This window comes from Pseudonaja textilis, chromosome 2 (assembly GCF_049901715.1).
Source record: "Pseudonaja textilis isolate UNSWEBS1 chromosome 2, rPseTex1.2, whole genome shotgun sequence".
In the NCBI taxonomy this organism is placed as follows: domain Eukaryota; kingdom Metazoa; phylum Chordata; class Lepidosauria; order Squamata; family Elapidae; genus Pseudonaja; species Pseudonaja textilis.
The window spans coordinates 156,883,538-156,889,929 of NC_141991.1; positions in this window are offsets into that span (position 1 = coordinate 156,883,538).

Genomic DNA, 6,392 nt, shown 5'->3' on the forward strand with positions numbered 1-6,392 from the left:
TTTTTTCTATTTCTCTCTCAAATACACTCCCGTTGCATTCTTCCAACCTACACACCATTCACAAAGAGGAACTCTCCGTAAGTGAACTGTAAGTCATGGAAACAGTATTCTTGTTTTCCCCCACAGAAGCACAACATTGCTGTTTCTGCTGGCAATTATGCTGGGAGTATACATTGCAAATAGGGACATTAGATGCCATTCTGGAGAATTAAAGTTTATACTTCTCATTTCTGTTCTCATGTTTATTGTCGGTATGTGCTCCTTTCAAAATCCAAGAAAGAAATACTCAGACTCCATGGTTCAGAGCAAAGTTCTTCTTTTACTGGAAGATGAAAAGGAAGCTACAAATGGAATTCGAAGTGAGAATTTGGCGCAGATCACACATACAAAGAAATGGAATTGTTCCCACCCCCAAAGTCCAGAAGTCTCTGCCAATTAAAAGTTCCGAATATGATCATGTGAGCATCTTCAGGTAGTGATGAGGCCTCTGTCCGTTGACCTTGACATATTTTGATAAGACCTCGCAGCTGCGCAAAAAGGATAGAGGCTAGGAAAGAAATGGAAAGTTGGAAAGAAGAAATCCCCCCTTCTTCTGCCCACAGTAAAAGAATGCAAAAACACCTCCAGCTCTCTTCCCCCACAATTACCCCTCCCCCGTTGCTAATGACAGCCGAAAGAAGTAAGCCTAGTAGTAGAGATACTAAGGAGAAATAAAGGATAATAGTTGGGATACCAAGAGATCTTGAGGCTGACATTCGGACCCCCTAGAAAAAGGACATTAGTCCCTGTAAGAGAGAATAAAAAGATATGTTAAGCATTGCATACATTCTTATGGTTTATCAGGATACTTAGTATAAAATTTCTTTAGCAGGTCAGGAGCCCTAACGTTTTTCGTTCACCCACTCAGCATGAGAGGGGGAAAATGTTTCCAGGCTACAAGATATTGTAGGCGACCCCTCCTTTTTCGAGAGTCTAAAATCTCTTTAACTTCAAAATGTTGTTCACCCTCAATCAACAATGGGACGGGGGATCAGTCTGGGTTGGTCTCAATGTGCAGGTGTGTTCGGGTTTTAGCAGGCTGACATGGAAAACAGGATGAATGCGACGAAGAGTCTTTGGTAGCGTCAATTGAACTGTCACGGGATTCACATTCGCTCAATAGGGAAAGGCCCCACATACTTAGGGCCTAACTTCTTTGATCTCTGAGTGGTTTGCAGATACTTGGTTGAGAGGAATACTTTGTCGCCTACTTGATACGACTGTTGTGGGGCTCTTTTCTTGTCTGCAAACTTCTTATGGGATTGATGCGCTTCGTCCAGAGCTTTGCGAGCGACTGGCCAATTGAGTTGAAGTTGAGATATCCAGTCATCCAATGACTGGATATTGGGTTTCTCGCGAGGAAGTTCAGGTATGGGTACAAAATCTTGTCCCGTGGCCACTTTGAACGGGGTAAAACCAGTGCTGCTGTGAACGGAGTTGTTATACGCTACTTCAGCAAAAGGTAGCAGGTCCACCCAGTTGTCTTGCTGATAATTTATGTAACATCGGAGATATTGCTCTAGCACCCCGTTAGTCCTCTCGCAGGCCCCATTAGTTTGGGGGTGGTGGGCGGAGCTTAACCCTTGGGTGGAGCCTATCAACTTCAAAATTCCTCCAGAAGTTCGAGGTAAATTGAACTCCTCGATCTGATATTATACGCTCAGGAACACCATGCAGTCTGTAGACGTGTATAATGAACAGTTTGGCTAACGACTTCGCCGAGGGAATCTTGGTGCAAGGTATGAAATGTGCCTGTTTGGAAAACAAGTCGGTCACCACCCAGATCACCGTGTGCCCAGCACTCTCAGGTAAATCTACTATAAAGTCCATAGAGATTTCCTTCCAAGGAGCAGTTGGCCTGGCCACATTCTGCAACAGACCTGGCGGCTTACCGGGAGGTCTCTTAGCTGAGGCGCAAACTGGGCAGCTTGCTACATAAGTTTCAATGTCTTTTTCAAAGAGGGCCACCAGAACTGTCGTTTCACCAGGTGTAAGGTCTTCACGAAACCAAAGTGACCCGCTGCCTTGGAATCATGAGTTTGTTGTAATACTTGGCTCCTCAATGTTTTAGGTACATACAGCTTGCTCCCATCCAGGCTAACCCATCTCTAACAGTGCAGTTATTTGTATTTGCCTGGAACCATTCATCTGTTTTCAAAGCTTCTTTAAATTGTTCGATCAAATCATTGGACAGATCTGCCTCTTGTTTCTTCTTTGCGCCCTGGTGACCACTGGTGCTGCCAGCTGTGTGGTGGGCACAATCGGACTTATCACTTCTTTTCGAACACTGTTGTATTGTGGCATCCTAGATAAAGCATCCGCCATAAAATTTTTTCCTCCTGGGATGTACTTCAGAAAGAAATTGAATCGTTTGAAGTACTGGGCCCACCTAACTTGCTTAGGAGATAGTTTCCGAGGCGTTTTTAAGGCCTCCAGGTTTTTATGATCAGTCCAAACCTCAAATGGGTACCTCGCGCCTTCCAGAAAATGCCTCCAGGTCATTAGAGCCCAGCAGACTGCAAAAGCTTCTTTCTCCCAGACAGCCCATCTACGTTCAGTGTCAGTTAATTTCCGGGATGTGTAGGCACACGGTTGTAGTGTCCCCTTCTCGTTAATTGAAGTAAGACCGCTCCTACCGCTACATCACTTGCATCAGCTTGGATCACGAAGGGGACATCCATGTCCGGATGCTTTAGCACTGGCTCGGCAGCAAATAGTCTTTTTAGCTTCTCAAAAGCGGCTTGGCACTCCATAGACCAATTCAACGGCTGGCTAGGCTTTGGCTTCGCTTCTCCCTTTGTTTTTAGGAGGTTGGTGATAGGCATGGCTATTTTAGCAAAACATGGGATGAATTGCGGTAAAAGTTAGCAAATCCAAGGAAACTTTGAAGTTGTTTTCGGGTTCTTGGTGGGGCCCACTCCAATACGGCTCGCACCTTCTCCGGGTCCATCTCAAGACCCTCGGGTGAGATACGATATCCCAGGTAGTCAATCTTTCTTGATGGAACTCACATTTGGACAATTTGGCGTACAATTTGGCAGCGCGCAATTTGTGCAGCACGGACGCACCAGGTTCACATGTTGGTCTCTGGTCTCCGAGTAGATAAGGATATCGTCAAGGTAGACCAAAACCCCTTGTATAAATGTTCGTGGAGCACTTGGTTGATCAATTGCATGAAGACAGCTGGTGCCCCTGTAGTCCAAACGGGAGAACATTGAATTGGAAGCAACCTATTGGGCAATTGAATGCAGTTTTCCACTCGTCTCCCTCTTTAATTCGGATTCGGTAATAGGCCTCCCTCAAGTCCAGTTTCGTGAAGATCTTCCCCTTGGCCAGGTGAGCCAACATGTCCTTCATTAGAGGGAGGGGTACACATTTTCCACGGATACCGCGCTCAAATTTCGGTAGTCCACCACCAAGCGCTTGGAGCCATCTTTCTTCTCGCGGAACATCACAGGGGCCGCCACTCGAGGTCTGGCAGGTTGGATGAACCCTCGTTTCAAATTCTTGTCGATAAACGATCTTAATTCCTCTAACTCCTTTGGGGTCATCGAATACATCTTTGGTTTCGGTAGCGTCACCCCGGTAGAAATTCAATGCTGCAATCGGTTGACCGATGGGAGGAGCTCATCGGAGGCCTCTTCGCTAAAAAACTTCTCTTAGGTCCCAGTACTCTTCGGGATTTTCTCCTCCCCTTCTATGCTCGGCCCTGTGGAAGCTGTCTCAGCAGGGGTTTGGGGCTTGGGATGGGGATTCTCCCCGGTTTAAGGGGGTTTGCTCCTCCCTCCCTGGAGGTTGGTCAGTACGAATCCGTATCCACCCCTTTCTCCAGTTTACTTGGGGATTCCATTTCGAAGCCAGGGCAATCCCAAGATTAGGGAGTGTTCCATCCCGGGAGCCACAATAAAACACAAGGTCTCGCTGTGGGTTCCCATGGTCATCTCTAAGGGCTCCGTTATAAACTGCAGGGCAACCCCCGCTTCAGACCCATCTAATTGGTAAAAGGATATGGGCGTTTTCAAATTTCTCAGTCCAATGCCCATGCCTTTAACTACTTTCATGCTAATTAGGCACCTCGTGCACCCGAGTCCAATAAGGCCAGCATTTCCCCCTCAGTATCCGAGGTGGGCACCTTTAATTTAATTGGAATGGTAAGGGGCCCGGTTGGGACTTACCGAGACGTCATCTTCTCGAGTCGGTCTCACTCTCGCCGGGAGGAGTCGGGGGTCCCAGCTCTTTTCCGCTGGGGAGTGACTTCTATAACCTCCCCTATTGTTAGCCCGGTTTCGCGAGGCCCGGTTGGGGAGGATTCGGGCTTCCTTCCAGGGCCCCGTCCTTTTTTGGATCTGGTTTGACTCGACAATCCGCACGGTGGCCTTCCTTCCCACAACGGAAACAGGCAGTGGATTTGGCCCTTGTCATCACCCCTCCCTTCCGGGGCTTAGGGATCTCTCGGAGCCGAGGAGGGAGCATGGTGCTCCATGCGGAGCCTCCTCTGCGTCTACTTCGGCTAGATCTATTTCACCTCTTCCGCTAACAGGTACCACAACTGCAAGTCATGGGGATCCCTTCTGGAGATGCACATGTGGTATACCTCTTCATTTAGGCCATCTTTGTAGGCTTCTATTAGAGCTTCCTGGGACCAGCCTCGAATGCGATATGCCAGCTGTCTGAACTCTTGGGTGTAGTCAGCAACTGATCTTCCCCTTGAGTTATGGTTTTCATCCTGATCCTGGCCCTTCTCTCTGCCAGAGGGTCTTCAAACCTCCTTCTCAAGGCAGTCATAAAAACATCAAGGCTTCGCAGTTGGGGGAGTTATCATTATACAGAGTCACCACCCAGTCAGCTGCCATCCTCCAGGGTTCTGGTAACACATCTTACTTTGGCTGCTTCAGAGGTGAACTCCCTTTCATATTCTGCCATATAGCTTCCAACCTGCACCAGGAAAAACCCCAAGTCCTTGGGATTTCCTCCAAACTTCACATCTAAGGGGGCAGGTGGCGTCTTCTAGGCATTACCCCGCTGCTGGGGCTCCCAGACGGGAGCTGGTGGTTGCACCGGCGTGGGATGGGCCAGGGGGTGGTGGCAGCCCGACTTCCCCAGGCTGAACTCGCTCTCTCTTCCCCTCATCGCTGGAGCCCTGCCGGGTTTCTCAGAAGCATCCTTAAAGCTTTTCCCGGCTTGATCCAGCCTGCATTCCATCTCCTCCCCCTGCCACAGCCGTTCCTCGCACCTCTTCGACTTACAGTGATTCCAGGAGGGGGTCTTCCGGATTTTTCCATCCAACTCCTAACGACCATCTGGGCATCTCGGTTGGAGTTTCTTCCAGTGTAAGGTCAGCTAACAAATCGGTGGCTGGCATCTCTGGTAACAGCATTTGCTGCCCCCACAGCTCCCTGCTCATCCTCCTCGCTGGCTGGAGATGACATGATGTGAAAACCCCTCGGAAGAAAAATTGGTGTTTTCTCCGGTGGGCTGATGGGGACTTTCGGAATAATGTCGGTATGTGCTCCTTTCAAAATCCAAGAAAGAAATACTCAGACTCCATGGTTCAGAGCAAAGTTCTTCTTTACTGGAAGATGAAAAGGAAGCTACAAATGGAATTCGAAAGTGAGAATTTGCCAGATCACACATACAAAGAAATGGAATTGTTCCCACCCCCAAAGTCCAGAAGTCTCTGCCAATTAAAAGTTCCGAATATGATCATGTGAGCATCTTCAGGTAGTGATGAGGCCTCTGTCCGTTGACCTTGACATATTTTGATAAGACCTCGCAGCTGCGCAAAAAGGATAGAGGCTAGGAAAGAAATGGAAAGTTGGAAAGAAGAAATCCCCCCTTCTTCTGCCCACAGTAAAAGAATGCAGAAACACCTCCAGCCTCTTCCCCCACAATTACCCCTCCCCGTTGCTAATGACAGCCGAAAGAAGTAAGCCTAGTAGTAGAGATACTAAGGGAGAAATAAAGGATAATAGTTGGGATACCCGAAGAGATCTTGAGGCTGACATTTATTTTTTACATTACACAATAACTTTCCCCTTAAATAGTTTCCTTTAAAATATTGTGTATTTTTTATTTATATAATTCCAGATTGGGATGTTAGAAAAAATATCCAGGTGTAGTTCCGAGCTGGGAGAAAGGCACTGGAGATAAAACGGAGGCTGGAGATTGATTGGAAAGAAAGGTTCCTTTTATTGAAGCAGAACCACCAACCACATGTGATTCTAGGCAGGTGACAAAACGGAGTTTAGAGTGGGTGGGTTTTATACCTTCCAGATTCATATGGAGTCATGTAGGGGTCATGGTTGGCTCCATAGACAAAAGGAGAAATGCAAATCCTGGGTATTTGACTGAGC